Here is a 20,046-nt window from a genome sequence, read left to right as displayed (position 1 = left end):
TATGAGGTTTTGAATTTTTTGTTTGTCACTCAGTATATAAATACTTATTAGTAGTTTCTTATCGAATCGGCCTCCGTCGCAATAATAATTTACTTATGTTAATTAGCGATTTACTATTAGTTTTAGACGCATGGTAAGATAGTGGTGAGGGGATTGACAACAGCCATTACGAAGGAACGGACATAAAATTACATATCTTAGCAATTACATATCACTAATCTCTCTCCTTCGTTACAGTACTGTACTGCATCACTACTTATCATAACTGTTTTTTTTAGTATATCGAAATCAAATAATCAATATTTTAGGTTCAGTGAAGAACAAACAATACATAACTTATATAACATTACATTTTGCATCCTGAATACATATATGTGATTTGTGAATTCATCACGATGTGTGTGTTAACACAACATATGAACAATAAGTATAAAGAAAATTATTAACTTTAAATACTGGAAATCTGCAGCTTTTAAGGGGAAATATGCGCAGAAGGGCCTCAAGTGTGCATTAGATTCCTTTTATTAAATATTCGAATATCAAGGGTCTCTGTTCAGCAAACAAAAAAGAAAATAGAAGAGAGGGTGGGATTTGAATAAGAGACCTTTCACGCTTGAAGAAGAATAAAGAACGCAGCGCCTAACAAACTGCTCTACGTTAATATAATGATGGTATACCCTTAAAAACATGTTGACGTTTATGAAGACGTTCTTTTTTTTCATGCACATTTTCTCGTCAAGTCGTGTAAAATATATTATTTTGAGAACTGTTCGATATTATGCAAGGTATTGTAAATAAAATGTCGCATAAACTCCTCACAAATTTGCTTCTTTCTGCTCAAACGTAATGGCATTTTCCTCCAGGTGTAGAGAAACTCTATTGAGTGTTTCAAACCCCCAAAATTTCAATTCGATCAAGCAGAATCTTAAATATCCTCAACGTTCTTTCTCCAGTTTATTATTTCTGTTTGATTGTGTAATATAAAAGCGGTTTATAGTTTCTAAGTTCATGGAAAATGTTAAATTGAAAGCCTCTCACCGCAGCGTATTTCGTCTAGTGGAAGTACGTACTCAAAGTTGGCTACTCTCACCTCGACCCGAAGTGCAATGTTGCTAAGGTTACGATTTCGGGACTTAGAATTCTTTCGGGGCGTTCAAATAAGATGTTGCGAAGAGTACAGTGCACCCCTATTTATCCACGTGATTCATTAGATGGACGGAGTGTATAGACTATTAGAACCAATTATAAAATCAAGCTAAATGAACAGTTGAAATACTATATTTTACCAGCCTTTACCCCTTATTCAACGAATACTATGTCTGTCCAATAGGACATTCTACCATCTTTCTTGAAGATTCCATCCCTCGTGTATCGGAAATATTAACTATGGAAGGCCTAATCAAATGTATTATTCCTCCACCTCAAACACTTCTCCATGTTGTTTTACCTACAAAAATGAAAAACAGACTAATGTTTGTTTTGTTCAAAGAATGTGGATTACAACTAAAGTGTGAAGATACCTGCCAACATTCTATAGAACAACGTGCACTTACTGGGACATGGGTTAAAGCAGAGGTGCGTAAATCCTGCACTTTAGGATACACTGTATTATCTGTATCAGAACTGTGGAAATGTGAAACAACTCTGTACGAACCCTATCACCATACCAGTAGGTTTGTTTACGGGTTATGTGAACACAATTTCTATAAATAAAACAAGCAGCAAGTGGTTGGCTTTTGTGGTTTAAGACATAGGAGGATAAACACACATGTATCCAACAATATTTTGTGAGAGAGGGGTTTTGTTGGATGAAAGCAACATTGAGTTGAACCCTGGTAAACGCACACGTGCAAAACTACGTCTGAATTCTTTGTGGGGCAAGTTCTGTCAACGGGATAATCTTTCAAAAACCACCATCATCACAGAATCAAAAGATATTCTTGTAAAATAACCGTCCCGAAAGTTATTATCTGTGGTGTTACATTTATCAACCAGGACACTGTATTGGTAAACTGGAAACATGTTGAAGAGGCTGTCCCCAGAAACGATAAAGTAAGTATCCCCATTCCTGCATTCACAACATGTCACGCACGTAGTAAATTGTACGGAATTGTGGAGAAATTGGAGATAGATTGTGTTATTGTGACACCGATTCTGTAATTTTAATTGACAACCCTAGAATGGGATACACCCCCAAATAGGTGATGCTCTCGGGGAACTCACTGATGAATTAGTGGACTTTGGTTCGAATGTTGTGTGTGAATAATTTGTCTCGACAGCACCAAAAAGTTACAGTTTGAAAATATGTAAACCCTTTTCAGAACCCGAATATATATGGAAAGTAAAAGGGATCACACTGAAAGCTTCAACTTCAAAATTGGTGAATTTCCATACAATTTGTGATATGGTTAAAAATGAAAGATCTAAAGTTATTGCGGAAATTATTTTTAGAATTCGAAGAAAAAAACAATCCCAAGTGATAACTATATCGAAAAGAAGTCTGTTCCAAACAGTGTTGGTGAAACGTTGTTTCGACGATAAACATCGCTCGTATCCTTATGGTTTCTGCATGAAGTAAATATGAAATTTGTTTCTCTACTGTCTGAATGAGTACTATGTTAAGTTTTTCATTGGATCCTATACAGACTAGGTATAAATTATATTTACAGACTCACATATCTCCATTCTTCTTCAAACCTCGTAGAATAAGAAACTTTAAGGTTAGTTTTTTTTTCAAGGTAAAATGTAACCCAAACTCTCCCATCCTTTCACCATGTTGGTTTGCAGAGCATCAGGAAGCAGAAAACTACTTTTGTGACAAATATGGCCGACTCCATAGTTCATCTCGTGTAAGGACCCGTCAAGAAAATCATATGGTGTTACGATCAGGAAAAAAGTATTCCTCAAAATCTTCGAGATTAGCAATATCATAAAGGTATCGTCGATTGGCAGTCGTGGAACGGAAAAAAACCTACTCTCATAATCCTGGATGATTCTATGGTGGTTGCTCAAGGAGAAAAGTCAGTCATCACAAAAACATTTCGGTGGTGTTAATAACACGGAATCTTTTTCATGAGGGAAAAAATTGCAGGGGCATTTTGCTGAACGTGAAGCATTTTGTTATTTTTAAAAATCCACGAGATATTAACCAATTCACTCTCTTAGCACGACACCTTCATCCTCACCGCATGAAGGAATTCAAAAAGTATATAAAGATGCTACCACGCAACCTTTCAGTTATTTGTATATTGATCTTTCACAGTCAACTCTGGATCCTTTACGTTATCAGACAGACATTTTTAATCAGAATTACTAAACTGCATATCTCCCTCAGGAATGTTTAAAACACCGAGATGAGAAAAAACGAGGAAGACGCGAATCAATTCACGTTCTAACAGGAATAGACATTTGACTTCTTTCAGAAATATTCCCCTTTCTTGCACGTGTTGAAAAGTTCACCGACCAAAATCCGTAAATCATTATTGAAAAGTTCTCCGAAAAAGACATTTCGTTTCATTATCAAATGCTGCCTGAACGTTTTAAAAGGAAACATGAAAATTAAACCTTCCACAAAACGTCGTCTGACACCTTACAAGACGGCCTTACGCAATCTCGTGAAACCGAATATGAACATCGAAAAACGAAGAAAGCTTAACTTTTTGTTCAGAAAGAAGGATTTGTACCCATACTTCTAGGCTCTTTGATATCGGGTCTTCTCGGTACTCTCAATCCCCATTGAGAAATGACATCTTCTTACAAAAAGATGATCGTCCTTTCACCGGAACAGTTAGCACGTATGTCAGAAACGTTGAGATAGACCTAAAGGAAATCGATAGGGATAGAAAAGAGTACATAGATCTTGCTCACGATAGGGACAGATGGAAGGCCTGTGTTGCTGCAGACATGAACCCTCGGGTTTAAGAAGGCTAGAGAGTTAGTTAGTTATACATACGGTATACAGTAGAGGATCTGATATATTTCCTGAAACAAACCGTGTTAATGTTGCTGCTCCTACTCATCTCAGGATTTTCTTCAGAGAGGCTGTGTACAAACATCTGTCCTTGATAGGGGTGTAAAAACCTGATGACGTTGTGAATATAAATCCCTATATATTCATTTACTCCGATCTGGTGAAACGACAATTGGTCGGTGGGGAAATGGTACGTCTTTTACGTCTTACTCGTAAACGGTGTTCGGAAAGATACATTTTGCACAGTACCCGTAGCCCATCATACATTCAACCCGATTAATTACGTTTCTCTGTATAAAGGTTCGTTCCAAACAAATTGAAATTTTGTTGTACGATAGAAAGACAATTTCCTGCCTATAGAAACGGGGTCCGTACCCACAATTGCTGTTTTATATTTTCATAGAAAAGCAAAGACCTTCTAAAAAATAGTAGACCATTTTGTTTTCTCAGTCTATATCGAAAACTGGATGAATCACCATGAATTCGCAGACCGAATATTAAATTAATCAAATCCGTGGAGGAATTGGACCCCTCTAACGTTCGAACAGAATTCAGAAAGGGAAAGTATTGGGTTCTATTTTCGCAGGACTGTTTAGGATGGTGAAATCTCTACTGTGGAGTTGTGCAAAAACAATCGGAAAAGATGATTTAAAATCAGGCGCTAACATTATCACCGATATTGCGACTACCCAACAAAAACCGAAAAATATTGTTCGTCAACGGGTACGTGAAGCGGTTCAAAATCTTCAAAGTAAAGCACAACGGAAAATTTACTCTCTGCTAGGTTCTGGTATAAAAACAAAAACCTGCAAGAAAAATTGCTTAGTTGATGTTAAAAAGCTCATCCACCCGTATTAGAACATCTGCGATGCGTGAAAAAAAAATCATCCAAAAATCGAAGGAAAACATACACATAATCTAGGAGAAAAATCATCCAGAAGACTACAGGAAAATATATTTTTGGATAATAATGGAGGATAACTCTAGCATGATCTCAAAGTTCGATGTTTTCCGGAAAAAAAAACTATTCAGCAGAATGTCAAAAAAACTAACAAAGTCACCTAGAAACCTATTGCTTCCATTGAAAATCAGAGTGTGATTCAGTTTTTCTTACCGGGGACAAGAACTGATTTTCTCGATCTCGCATCTATCTATCTCCGTCTGCAAGTGCAAATGGTTAAACAGGATGGATGTCCCATGAGTGCTTCCGAAACCGACGTTGCCCTCACAAAAAACTCTGGGGCCGCAAATTATCTTCTCCATACACTTTTTCCACAATGAAAACCGTATTGCTGTAACAACTGCCGATAACAAGCAATCTTCGAAGCAGTTATCAATTTTGGTAGCGATGCTGTAAACACACATCTCAAAAATGCCTTGTGGCATTTGGACACACCTGGAGACCAAGATAAAATCACAGCCGCCAACAAAGGTTTTACCACCAGAAACGACTTTTTTCCAGTACGTCCCGACAACAGGAAATCCTACGGAAGTGACAGTCGTAGTCGAACATATGCGGTAACTTCACTTAGATTTCTTCCACCAGTATAAATACCTGATCAACGGTGTTGAAGTCACGTGACGATTTTTACATCTGGGGAAACCAGGCATCACCTACCAACAGAATAAACATTTTAATGGCTGCTCTGAAAATAAATATGATTCCTACTCCCACCACCAGTTTGGCTACAGACAGAGCACTCTATTACGCTCCTGCTCATTATCCGTTTAAGAGAACCGTGATAAAAGCTTATTCTTACGTTGCCGGAACGCAGCAGATTTCAATCGATAATGCATTTCAAGGGCCTTTTCCGAATGTTGTTCTATTTGCTATGGAATCCACCGCCAGCTTTCTCGGAGAGAGTAAGAAAAATCCGTTAGACTTTAAAAGTTATAATCTATCTTCTTTCCATCTTGTGAAAAATGGAGAACTCGTACCTTCCGATCCCTTAAGAATTACCACAGGAGGAAACAGCGGATTGATAACACATGCCTATGAAACGGGCATTCACCACGCCAAATACGGACACCAGATCACGCGGAAATGTTCGAAAACGGACTATTTTTTTCTGATATACGACATAACAGCAGACTCTTCAGGAAGTGATACGCAAACCAGTCTGCAGGAAAAAGGTATCATCGGAGCCGATATGAATTTTTTTCCCCAACTGTCTGAAAATATAACATGCTTTTTGTATGCTGAATTCAAAGCTGCAGTAGATATAACAAAAGACAGAAATTTTATCGTCCATCATCTGTGAGACCGAATTTTCTATAAATATGTGTGCTTGTTTTTCTGGCTCGCAGTGTTATAGAAGCAGTTCTGATGCAAAAATTATACTACCTGTGATGGAAGAACCCACCGAACGGATAACCCGTGATATTAATCACAATGGTGTTTCTTCGAAAGTAACAACATCCGAACTTGTTGACACACAATTGCTTCCCCGACTGCCAGACGCCAGATTTTACCCAGATATCAGAGAAATAACCAAAGACAGACATATTAGTATACATTATTTTAAACATATGAAACATGATATGGGAAAACTCATCGAACTGAAAACACGTGATATTTATCATAATAGTGTTTCTTCCAAAGTGACAACTGCCAAACCTGTTGACTCGCAATAGTCCTCCAAAATATTAGACGGATTTCACCCTGAGAGTATACAAATAACGGAAGACTACCGTGTTATTATACGTTTTCGAATACATAAGCAGCATGAACACGTCACTGATCAGACAGATTCTATATCGTAACTTCCATCAAAAACATTCTGTACGGTGTTTACCCGAGAAATCATCTACCTCGGACGTTCTCTACCCCTGCCTTGATAATCGCAAACACTGACAATTCAAATACAAAACGGTTGCCTTCTATTTTGAAAAAAAAAAACAATGTGTAGGATTTCATCTTTCTAATCAAGAATTCGTAATTTTCCTGAATCGTCATTCCTCGGTTTGGACTTACAACAACATTCCCTTACAGGGGGTATTGGCACGACATGCGGACATTACTGTTGCGTGTATGCTAATTACAAAGCACGCCATGTTACAACCAAGGATTTCATTCAAACATTTCCACCCGGTGTCAGTAGAGATGGATATATCCTACAACATTTCCGTAAGATCTTCAAATGTTTACCACATTCCACGTGCCCCAGAGTTAGACAAGTGTGTTGTTCTATCCACGCGATCAGGGCTGGTGTCATGAAAAAAGTTATATAAAATGTAAATACATCAGGAAACCTACTGCGGATTCTACAATGGAATAACACAACAATCTTGTCAAACGTATGACCCAACAGGATGATGCTTCCAAACGTAAAACTCGCTAACGTGTGCAACCCATCAAAATCTTACTGTCACTATCAAGAATGAAACGGTGGACGAGGTAATGGATGTGACTACGGACTGTGATTTCATAAAAATACGTAGGGAAATAGGATTTTCTACAGATGCAATCCAATATCATGAACTACACGACGTAGAGGCATGTTTAGATCTCTATCTTGCAAACAATATTTTCTGAACAAAGATAGAAACAAGTACGTAGCAATAGAATTCGAAAAGCAATCACCTTTCAATTTAGTGTGGGAGTTTTCGCAACAGAGGAGATCACCCGTCCGCATCAGTTCTAAACAAATTAGAGAACTCTGTGCTTACTAAATTACTAAATTACGTAGAAACCGGTCAACGATTCTCTTATATTGTTACAGGAAATATCACCGTCAGTGGTGTAATTTTTTTCGGGAAACGATGTATCTCGATGTATCAAAGTTATTCACCGAATCCTTTTATTTTCACAGCCTCTGAACTACACTTATTTTTGTGTAAACATTTTACACCTTTGCAAAAATGAATGAATGAACGGTATCATAAAAAGCAACCCGAAATGGAGGGTTTTGTATATTGTATCAAAAAATATGGTATCAGAAAGAAAAGAAGTACACGATTTAATGAGCTATATCTATGAGGGGCAGTCAAATGAAAACCGAACACCCGCTACAAAGTGACAATAGAGCTTGTTTTATTCAAAAGTAATTGCCACAAGTGTTAAGAGATTTATCCCACTGCGCCCGACCCTGTGGCCGAGTGGTTAGCACATCGCGCTGCGACGCCAAGGGTCCCAGGTTCGAATCCCGGTCGGGCTTGGTTGTTTGTGAATGTCCATTCATCAATTTCATCATTTCATCACTCATCCCCATCGTCGAAAATTAGCCAAGAGGCACAAAACGCGAAGTAAAATAAACTAAATCAATCAATCAATCAATTTATCCCATTGTGAGACGAGAAGATCAATTCCAGTCTTGTAGAAATAGGTAGGTCGCTGATTTTTGGTACAACAAATTGATGATTGAAATATATCTTCAGATATATTCAGACATTGACATTGTAAATAAGTTATGTTATTTTTATGTATTTAAAATTGTAAATTATCCATTTGTATTTTATATTGAAAATAAACTATTGTTATTTCATGTATTTTAATATAACCCTTCAGGTATTGTAAACCTTACATATTGTCAATTGTAAATAAAACATTTTTATTATTTTCATGTATTGTGTTATAACCATTCAAGTATTGCAAACCTATATTATCGATTGTAAATAAAACTTTTGTACATTTCTTTGATATTTTTTCTTATATTTATTACAATAGAAACTGTATACTTTCTAGACATTTTCAACTGGTCAGGTTTGTTTTACATTTTCACATTTGCTATGTTCCTTGCAATTTCCAGAAGTCTTTTTCACACTATCCAATTCTGGACATTCATGTTTTTCGATGTTACGTACGGAGAATTTACCCATACGTTTTTCTCCAAGTATTTTTTCCAGCCATTTAACTTTATCCGTACCTTTGTAGTACACATCCTGATTTACAAGAACAAAATATAAAAAGTCTCCTAATTTCTCATACGATAGCTACACATCTCCCCAGTTGAGACCATGTTCGTTGGCACGGAGCCAGTAATTCACTCGGCGATAATTTCACTCAAAAAGAGTGAAACACATGGAGATTTCACTAAACAGTCAAATTCATTGCCGAAAGGAAATGTTAAAATTCAGACTTCGATCCACACGAATTCTCCTTCTGCTCCTCGAAGACCATGAACGTCCAAAAAACAAAAATTAATTTTGTTCAACAGGATAAAACAGTCAATGTATCTGCAATGATGCCCCGGCACACAGTTCAATTGTACAATTGAGACGCACAGGATCCGCAGGGAACAAATTGTCGACACTGAAGAATTACAACATTGCTTGAATTCTCAAAACATATTTTGCAAACTTTCACAGAATCCACAATAGGTTTATCGCACGTTTGCTTAGGAGTTTCTACACTGTCGCAATACTTGCAGCTCTTGGAGTTACGATGTAACGCCGCAACACTCTGTATAAACAGACAATGGGGTATCAACAGGTAATGTCCTAGAATTGAACAATCTTTGTATGTCCAATCGCAAAGTCCATACGAACAATGAAAACACAATACCCTGTCTCTAAACCCTGAATAGTAGAATCCCTCAGTAACTAAATCTTCCGGAAGCTGATGTAATTTTATAGGCCACATTCCGTAAGTTCTGTATCTCGAATTCACTGATAGGTATTTGAAAGAACAACGTTTTCCGCATTTCCCATTCTCAGAAACCATACTCACAAACATTTCCAAAAACTTCAACTCATTAACTTCACCGGAAACGCTTCCAAGAATAACAACTTTGCTCCTTTGGGCAACTTTGAATTTGGGCAACACACATAACAAAAGGTGTGAAAAATCTGGCGAGCGAGGGTGTGTTACTACTATAAAGTGGACTTGAAACAATAAAAAGGTAAAAAAGAAGGTGAAGTGCTCCCCTGTGCATAGCACCACGCCATGAAGGCGTATAGGGGGTGTGGGGGCAACGCCCCACACTTTCTTGATCCGGTCGTAAGTGGGGGTGATGTGATCAGCATCAAGCCCCTGACCGCCTTTACCCCCCAGGGTTTCCCACAGGTAAACATGTTATTCGACGCTGGGTGGGCTCCGGGGCCGCTTCCATCGTTAGAAAAGTTCCCGGATTTGAACCGGCCTTAGATCGAACCCGGGACCTTTAGCATGGTAGTCAGACGCGTTACTGACTTTTTTTTTTTTAAAAAAAAAAAAGGAAATGCCCCTACACGGAGGTATGCCCCACTATTCACACTTTTTCTCACTTTTACACTTTTCAATTGTTACAGTTTCTCAGTTTCTTATCATCTGGACAAACACAAATACCCATGCCTTACCCGGGACTCGAACCCGGAACCCCTGGAATTGTAGCGCGCTCTGCTAACCACTCCGCCACAGAGGTCGACAACTGAGCCACCGCGGCCACCTATGAAACAATAAAAGATAATAATAATTCCACAATGGATTAATTACTACTCTCGAATTCAAAGCTTTACCCAAGATTTGATTACAGTGTGATTATTTTTTCATTACTATTTTAGCTGACAAAATTTTAATACACGTCTATGTAAGTTACAAGTAAATAGTCGTTGTTAGGAATTAATGAGCAACTACTTAATGAGCAATTAATGAAGCATTGGCCGATGTTCTTAAAACTTAAGCCTAGTACTGAAAAAATGCATTGAGTATTGCCTTTTGATTTTTACCATTGTTTACCGATAAGGAATATTGAAGGCAATATTCCCCTGGTTGTACAGTGAAGGCACATACCTAGTGGTTCGGACCCCAATTTAAACTGTAGGTCCATTCCCGATTAGCCTTACTGTGCATAAATTGGACTTAAAACACCAAATCAATCAATGAATCAATCTTGGTTGTCGAGTTTCTCTTTTTTTTTTGTTTGTTTGGATTTATTCGATTAAGTTGCTTTCATTAATATTCTCAACCAGTTTCATCTTCCGTGTGATCGTAAATTCCTTTACATAGGCTTGAATTAGTGGATTAGGTCTTTTAAGTTTGTTCTTAGCATCCAGTCGTTTTGAGTAGATTAGAGTAGACTAGTTAATTTCGTTGCATATTTGTACAGTGGTGGAAAAAGTTCTTCCCCATAAGACTTTAATGGCAGTAAATAATGCAAGAAGGATATCCTACACACATTGCACCTTTAGTGATCGGCTGATTCTGTCTGTCTCAAGAGCAACACGTCTTTCATGCAATAACCAAAAGACACAGAAAATGTAGGAAAGTGGCGTGACTTGTCAGGTGGAATGTTATTCGTCAGAAAATCGCCTGTTCTCAAGTTAAGTCGCAGAACCGAGAAGAGCTACACGTTACATGTCCGAAAATGATTTGTCTAAAAGCTTTGAACCAAACGCTAAAATAATTATTGCCTTAATCACAGAGGCTACTATGCTATATGTGGCGCGGTAGCTCGGTCGTTAGGGCGTTTGATTTCCATGCGAGAGACCCGACTGGGTAGATTTGAATTTTTTTCACCTGTTCAAGTGGCTCCGGCGCCCACCCAGCGTCGTATAAAGTGGGTACCTGTAGGAAACTCAAAGGGGGTTAAAGGCGGCCAGGGGCGTAAACCTTTGGCCGTAACAAGAAAGTGTGGGTCCCTAACTCCACACCCCATACACGCCTTCATGACTTGGTGCAAAGCACAAGTTAGCACTTTGCTTTTTCATTTACTATACGTCAGATTTTGTCGGAAGAGAACTTTCTAATCTCGACGTTAACTTTCTTCCAATTTCCGTAGGGTGGCCTCCCCGATGGCGCAGTGGTAGTGTTGTAGCCTTCCAATCAAGGGGTAGGGGTTCGATACCCTGTGGAGGCACATAGTGGTTCGGATCCCACATTAATTTGTAGGTCCAGTCCCAATTAGCCTTACTGTGCATAAAGTGGACTTAAAACTACAATTCAATCAATCAATTAAGTTCCGTAGGGATGTACATACACTCCAGTTTTTCTTGACACAATTCATCCATGTTATATTTCGTTATAAAAACCACGGCCGATATCCTGTGAGTCTGTTTGTGTAAGGGGGGGGGGGGATAATTCAAACATGTGAGGTGATCCTTTTCCCACTACTCCATTGTCCGATCATTCGTATCCAAAATAATTCTCAATTCCACACACTGAAAATGTAGCACTTCCTACATCTTAGCATGCAAATATCTAGTAGCAAAGTAACGTGTAGGCACATAGTGGTTTGGATTCTACTTTAAATTGTAAGTGCATTCCCGATTAGTCTTAATGTGCATAAAGTGGACTTAAGACACCAAATCAACCAACCAACACAATCCCGTTATTGTCCAGATTATCGAATCCAAAACCTTCGCCGCGAATAACATAAGCAGGAAGACAATGTGAAATTACCAAACACAAACAGAACTTAAAACCTACAACGGATAGATAGGATTAAGTCGACGATACAGCACGCGTTCTGAAATGAAAAAAATAGGAAAGTTGAAGGACGTCGATACACACACTCAGTTTTCCTCCCCTCAATGGTCAGCTATACTTCTTGCAGAGAAGCCTTACGTAGTCCTTCAAGGCCACGACGAGAAAGTGTTCTTCATGCAATGACGGGACAAGACATACGTCTAGTTTGATATGAAAGCTGTGTTCATCCTTTTTTCGTACGTCATTGATAACAGGAAGACGGGCCTCGTCTGCTAACCCTAGTTTCGTAGAGCAGACGCCTGTTTGCCACCGTTTGGTTCAGTGACATTCGCTCGTAGTTAGCAAGAGTGAATGACACACAGATACCTGTTGCGTGTGCGCTTCTAGTACAAGAATAGATATTTCGTTACCGTCTGTAAGTATTGTTTCATCTGCAGTTATATCAGTTAACGTTCGAATAGTTTTCTAATGGTTACGTTATTTATAAATTAGTTCTCGAGAGTGAACTTTCTATCTATTTGCACGGGGGGAGGGGGTTATACAGCCTGCATGTATTATTTTATTTCCTTAAACAAGAAGAAATTCTAAGACGCAAAAAGAGTCGTATAAGAGTTGTTAAGAGAAATAAAGAAGAATACGAAAATGTAAATGTTGAAATAAATTATTGTATAAATCGAGTGAATAACATTTTGATACGGGGCCATCTCGATGGTGTTATGATAACGTCGTCACTTTGTAATCAATCGATCCCGGGTTCGATACACAGTGGACGAACGTAGAGGTTTGTATCCCATTTTAAACTGAAAGTCCAGTCCCGATTATCTTATCTGTGCACAAAACATAAACTAAAATAATAAAAGGTCACAGTGTAAGAAAATTTCATGTTCAACAAAATACGGAACAAAAAATAATAATTTATTCCATGTTGGAATTCACATCTGTAGCATCTAACCAACACAATAATGGATCGCAACATATTTTCTCAGATCCATTTTAATTATACTTGTATGATAAAATAACAGAAGTAGAGGAAAGAGAAAGCCAAGCGAAACACGGATACCTTCTCCAGAATTTCAAATCTCGTTACGTAAGGTTCTGGGTTGAATTTTCGGGAAGGCATGCCTTTCTTGTTCTTGCCCATTTATCTGCTTTATTTAATCATAAATCGTCGTACAGGGGAAGAATAATGACAATAATTGCCAATACAAAGCCAATAACAAACAGATCAACAACTCAATTAGGAAGATGTCAAGAAAGAAACAAGCCTTGACAGTGTCTCCGTCTCTCGGTTTCTCGAAATGAAAATTGCTCTCCAGTTCTCGGTCTCGACTAGTTAAATATAGAAATCGAAAACGTATGTAAAGATACAAATATTTCATACATCCCGGTTTTGTAGGTGATTTCGTGAGAGATGAAATAAGTACTGTTCGATCATGTTTATTTTTATTATTTATGTTACGTAACATTACTTTTCTCCCCAACCGTGGACGAGTGACCATTACATGAAATGGATGACAAAATACTCAAACACCTGTTACATGGACGGTACTCAAACCCGGGAACTTCGTTGACGAGTTCGAATGTCGACCACTTAATGAGCTTGCACACAGAGTATGCTTAATGTTGCTTGTGTCAGGTAATTCGTAATAATTGTAAACATCACACATTAATTATCATTTGTTTAATAATTTATCTTATTGATGTGATTAACCTGAAGGCGAAGAATTAGTTGGAAGGCAAAAATGTAAGATTGAATGTCTCTGATGTTACTTCGTGCCGAATAATATAACGTGATATTATGATATGATTATATTAATAATATAATATGCCTAGTCATTCCATTGATTGATCCCGATTGCGCACACTAAATATGGTATAAAATCCACTCCATGGAGTTGTGGTTAGCACAGCGCGCTACGATGGTCTGGGTTCCTGGTTCGAATCTCGGCTTGATCATCGGTGTTCTTGGTGAGTGTTCGTTAATCAATGTCATCATATCATCACTCACTACTCATCTTCATCTTCGCTATTTGCCAAAAGTGAAGGGATAGCGACACTAAATAACAAACATTCCCACTTTATTACTGCATCTTGCTTCATTTTACAGCATCTCAATTGTTTTCCGATTCGAAAACAATTGGAATGTTGTTTTGTGCAGTTCATTGTGCATTGTTTCGTTGTTTGGATTGTTTAATTAACATCGCATTAATTAGTTTTAGACCAATTGATAGGTTCGGAGTGAAGGACATGGTAATGTAGATTAATATAACTTACACAAGATAAAAACCAGACGGTGAACAATTAACATATTTAATATAAACTGGACGTTATGTCCGAAACATTCAAATACATTGAACCCATGATATATCAAGAATATACACAGAATACATCTGCTTATGACTTATCTTCTTCTGGCCGTGAAGTCCATGCCTTGTAGCCATACGCTTAATACCTGGACCGTATCATCCCTCCAGGTGTCCCATAAAAAAAATCAGGTATGCTGATGACCGTATCGATCTGGTGGGCGGCGAATCCTGGTAGACCTTCTCGGAGACGAGTGAGGTGTGCTAGGACCTGGTCCTGGGTATCCAGCTCTGCCTGGGGTAGGTTCTGGTACTGTTCCACCGGGATTTGTTGAATTTCTATTTGGTATTGTAACGTTGAAGTCGTCGTCATCTGCAGTGTCACGTGAAACACGTCTCTTCAACCACCTGGGATGTACCACTCGTTTGATTCCATCTTCCAACATTATCTCGTAGAGGATACTATCCCCAATTCGACGAATGACAACTCCTGGGATGTAATTTGGAGTACCGTGCTTAGGTGATTGAACCCAAACTGCTGAGTTGATGGCGAAAGTACCATATCTCGATGAAGAATCGTTCTGAAACTTTGCTGACTTCCTCGGCTTGAACGGAGATTCACTCGACAGAGGCAGATTGTTTGGTTCCCACCAAAATCTGGGTCGGTGTTTCAATACCGAAAGTGCTGGCAGGCTTCCTTTTCCACCCAGTCGCGTGTTCCGAAGGATGAAAAGAAGGTTGGCGATCCCCATATCAAGTTCAATCGTGCTCAGATTGGGTTTGTCAGTTATAAGCTTGACAAGAGCGGTTTTGACAGTACGAACGTATCGTTCGGCTAAGCCGTTGCTAGGACTGTGATAAGGTGGTGAAGTAACATGTTTGATGCCATTCTTAAGGCAGAAGTTACGAAATTCGAGAGAAGTGAACGTGGGACCGTTGTCGGATACGATAGTATTTGGTATCCCTAGCGTGGCGCAAGATTGCATAAGCCAGCGGATCGTTTCCTTTGTGTCCAATGTGTGTACAGGCCATACTTCTGTCCACTTGCTGAAGGCGTCTACTATCAGTAGGAACTTACGCCCTGCAAAGAAAAAGTGGTCTATATGCCATCTCTCGTTCACGTACGAAGCGAGAGGCCTTGAAGAATCGGGTCCGTTGCGGACCTTAGGAGCATTAGCTCGGCATGTATTGCAGCTCGCTACAAAATCCGTAATCTCTGCTGACATGCCTGGCCACCAAAATCTGGATAGACATAACTCTTTCATGCGAGTTGAACCTATGTGTCCATCGTGTAAAGCTCTAAGAACTTCATTCCGTTTAACTGTGGGAATGATAAGTCTACCCGACCACATGAGCGTTCCCTGCTCGTACGTAAGGTGAGCTCTTCTTTCGAAGAAAGGTGCGATCTTCTTCCGTTCGGTAGACGTGTCGAGTTGATCTGGCCAACCATTTACTACACAGGACACAACTAATGAGAGCAGTGGGTCTTCTGAAGTGGCGTTCTGTATTGAGTCTCGAGAAAGAGGAGCTACAACGTCTTCAATGGACCCGAAATATGCATGAAGTTCTTCTTCCCCAGCTGGTATTGTGTCACGTGTTTGCGTAGGCAACCTGCTTAGCATGTCAGCTACTTCTACCTTGCTGGAATGAATTATATTATATTGGTATGAAGATAAAAGTAGAGCCCATCTCATCAATCTATTGGATGAATGTTTTGAAATGTCTCGATCCGGAGAAAATATAAACTTTACAGCACGTGCGTCTGTAACAATCTCGAACTTGGATCCGAGTAAAAATTTGTGAAATCGCTTGATTCCGTGAACTATGGCTAGAGCTTCTCTCTCTACCTGGGAGTATCTCCGCTCCGTCTCACTGAAGGTGGTAGAAGAGCAGGCGATAGTCTGTAGACCGCTTTCAACTCGATGACACAATTGTGCGCCACAGCCGAAAGGAGAGCCATCAGTGATAAGTACAACTGGCTTTGTTGGGTCGAAAGGCACAATAGGATTTACCTGTCGAAGTTCCTCCCATGATGCTGTCGAACTCGTGTTGACAGTTATCGTCCCAGTTCCAAGAGACGTTTTTCTTGAGTAAAGAAAGCAAAAAGTGAAGTTTCGAAGCTAAGTTCGGTACAAACTTTCGATGAAAGTTGATCATTCCTATGAAGGAACGTAATTGTGATTTGTCTTGAGGTGGTGGAGAATGTAGGACGGCCTCCAAGTTCTTGTCTGACGGCCGTATACCAGTGACGTCAATCTTGTATCCTAGGTACTCGATAGATGAGGTTAGGAATTGGCTTTTGCTGGCGCTCGCTTTGACATTGTGTTTGGCCAGACGACTCAGGACATCACACGTGCGTGTGAAGCATTCTTGCAATGTTTCACCTCCGATGATGACGTCATCAAAGTAGAAAGAAACTCCGGGAATGTCATCTAGAATCTTCGCTAGGACCATTTGAAACAGATCTCCACTTATGTTTATGCCAAAAGGTAGTCTGTGAGGTTTATATAAGCCCCAAGGTGTGTTGACGACAGTGATGCGTTTGGCAGCTTCAGAAAGTTCCAACTGTCCGTAAGCCATTTGAAGGTCAATTACCGTAAAGTATTTACACCTGGCCAACTTAGAGAAAATATCCTCGACTCTAGCAATGGGAAACGTGACGTTTTCAGTCATTTTATTCAAAATTCCTGAGAAGTCAGTGCAGAGACGAAGTGAGCCATCTTTCTTGGTAACAACGACAAGTGGTGAGGCCCAATCAGAATATTCGACCGGTTCCCATAACCCTACTTTCACTAGATTTTGAATAGAATCCTGTACACGGTCTCGAATACCGTAAGGAACTTCGTAATGTCTACGAAATATCGGTGCAGAGTTGGATCTCAGTGGTATATCGACCAAATAAGGTGCAATTGGCTTGGACAAATCACCATCAAAGATTTTCTCGTATCTAGAAGAAATTTCTCGCCTTAGGTCGTCGGCACCAGCGTTAGTAATAGTACCTTGTACTGTGTTAGTTGAAAGAACACTGGCTGTAACTAATAATCGCCTCCAAGATGGTTGAATAATGTCCAACCATGTACGACCAATCAATGGATATAAAAGTTTCTCCTGGCAGAGAAAGACAGGTAAAGTATAATCCCTATTGTCGAAGTATAGTTTGACGGATGTTTGTGCTGTAACACGTACATACCCTTCGTTTACACCTCGTAATCGTAGGCTAGAATTACATTTAACATAGTGTGGAAACAACTGATCAAAATACTTTTCGTTGAAAAGAGTAACAGCAGACCCAGTATCTACTTCACATTTAACAATACACTTATTGATTTGGAGATTTATTATGAAGCTATCCGAACTGATTTGGTGCTCCAAAATGTGTTGAGTAGAAGTAACCAGTGTGGAATGATGACTGAGTGCATCGGTGTTGAGATGGTTGAAGCTGAACGTAGACAACTCATCGGATGTAGGGCTCCGTGAGGTCGAACTGGACGTTCTATTCCCGGCTCTATCTTTCTGCTTCTTTCTGCATCGTATATTCCAATGGCCTTGTCGTTTGCAGTAGCTACAGATTGCGTTTCTTGCCGGACATAGACCTTGTGGGTGATTCTTTGTGCAGTTGCCGCACTGGGAGTGAGGATTTTGCTTGGTAGCAGTTGAATTGTGATGTTGATTGTAGCTGTTCTGCCTCGTTTCTCCCGGGCATGAACTCGTCGAAGGGTCTGTGTGGCGATCTGGATTCATCCGCGTCAAATTTCTTGAGTTGGTGGCAAAAGTCACAGAATCTGCATTGTACTTATTTGAGAATAATTTAATTTCTCGTTCTAATAATTCACAATGCAAAGCAATTTCTTGACATTTAGCAAAGGAAAGATCACTTTCAGATAATAATCTTTTTCGAGTACTGTCTGATTGTACACAAACAAGAAATTGTTCAACAAGTGCCTCATCTAAATACTGTTCATACGCACATTTGGCTGCTTGTTGTTTGATTCTCACTACGAATTGAGTAACTGATTCTCCTGGAGACTGAATACATTTTCGAAACTTGAACCTCTCTGTAAACTTGTTTGTTTTGGGCCTGAAGTGCTGAACCATTTTGTCGTGAATGACAGAATATGTTACATTATATGGCATTTCAGGAGCCGTAATATTGCGAAGTACTTGGAAAGCCTTAGGACCAATGCCTGCTAATAGAACTGCTGCTTTTCTTTCATTTGCCACATTCTGGGCAAGGCAGAGTTGATCAAAACGCATGAATTAACTCTCGATATCTTCATTTTCTTCAGCAAATTCGCTGAATGTATTGTTGAAAGCCATGTTGTTGAAACGTCAAATTACGTTAACTGATAGAAATAACTGGAAAATATAAAAGTTACGATGTGTAACTGAAACTTGCTTTTGCTTAAGCGTGAACAAAATTAGCAAGCTGAATGTTACCTGTAAAACACCGTCTTGTTGATTTGCTACATGAAATCGTACTTGTCGCTATCCCGTGCCGATCTGATTAGAATCCTTCAAATCTTCTGTTCACTGTATGCAGCGCCAAATTGATAGGTTCGGAGTGAAGGACATGGTAATGTAGATTAATATAACTTACACAAGATAAAAACCAGACGGTGAACAATTAACATATTTAATATAAACTGGACGTTATGTCCGAAACATTCAAATACATTGAACCCATGATATATCAAGAATATACACAGAATACATCTGCTTATGACTTATCTTCTTCTGGCCGTGAAGTCCATGCCTTATAGCCATACGCTTAATACCTGGACCGTATCACCAATCTTGACAGACGGAATGGAGAGCACAAAGGAAGGGAAAATACAATTTAGAGACCACGGCTCTCTTTCCGTGATTACGACTGAAGTGACTGCAGAATATTATGGATAACATTTGTTTCGCATTCTCCTTTTATTTCTGTTTCAGTTATTTTACTTCCCTTTTCTTCTTCCATTCCTGTTAATCGTATTGGTGAGGAAAAATTATAAACTCGTGAATTGGACGGTGGAACGATTAAATCTATGCCTCTCCCACGGTTCGAAACAGTGATCACAAAATATTGTCTTATTTTTAAAATTTACGCCAAATATGGATTTACTCGTCTCTTTCTCAAGGCGTTCCATTGCCTCTCCGATGGCGTAGTGATAACGTCTTCGACATGTAATCAATGGCTTCCGAATTCAATACGAGATAGAGGAACATTTGGTTCGGATCCCACTTTAATCTGAAGGTCCAGTGTATAAACTATACTTAAACAATTAGCGTGTGGCATGTTGTCTGCAATGAGAACCATGATTTCAGTGAACCATCTTGACAATGACTAGCATCACTCGAAAGAATATTCCTTACGAGAAGCTCTTGTTAAGAAACCAATTGCTGAAATTTTCTTCTTGAGGCCACGTAGCACCCAGCTGTTGTTT

This window comes from Lepisma saccharinum, chromosome 14 (genome assembly GCF_977018435.1).
Source record: "Lepisma saccharinum chromosome 14, izLepSacc3.1, whole genome shotgun sequence".
Lineage (NCBI taxonomy): Eukaryota > Metazoa > Arthropoda > Insecta > Zygentoma > Lepismatidae > Lepisma > Lepisma saccharinum.
This window is presented reverse-complemented; position numbering follows the sequence as displayed.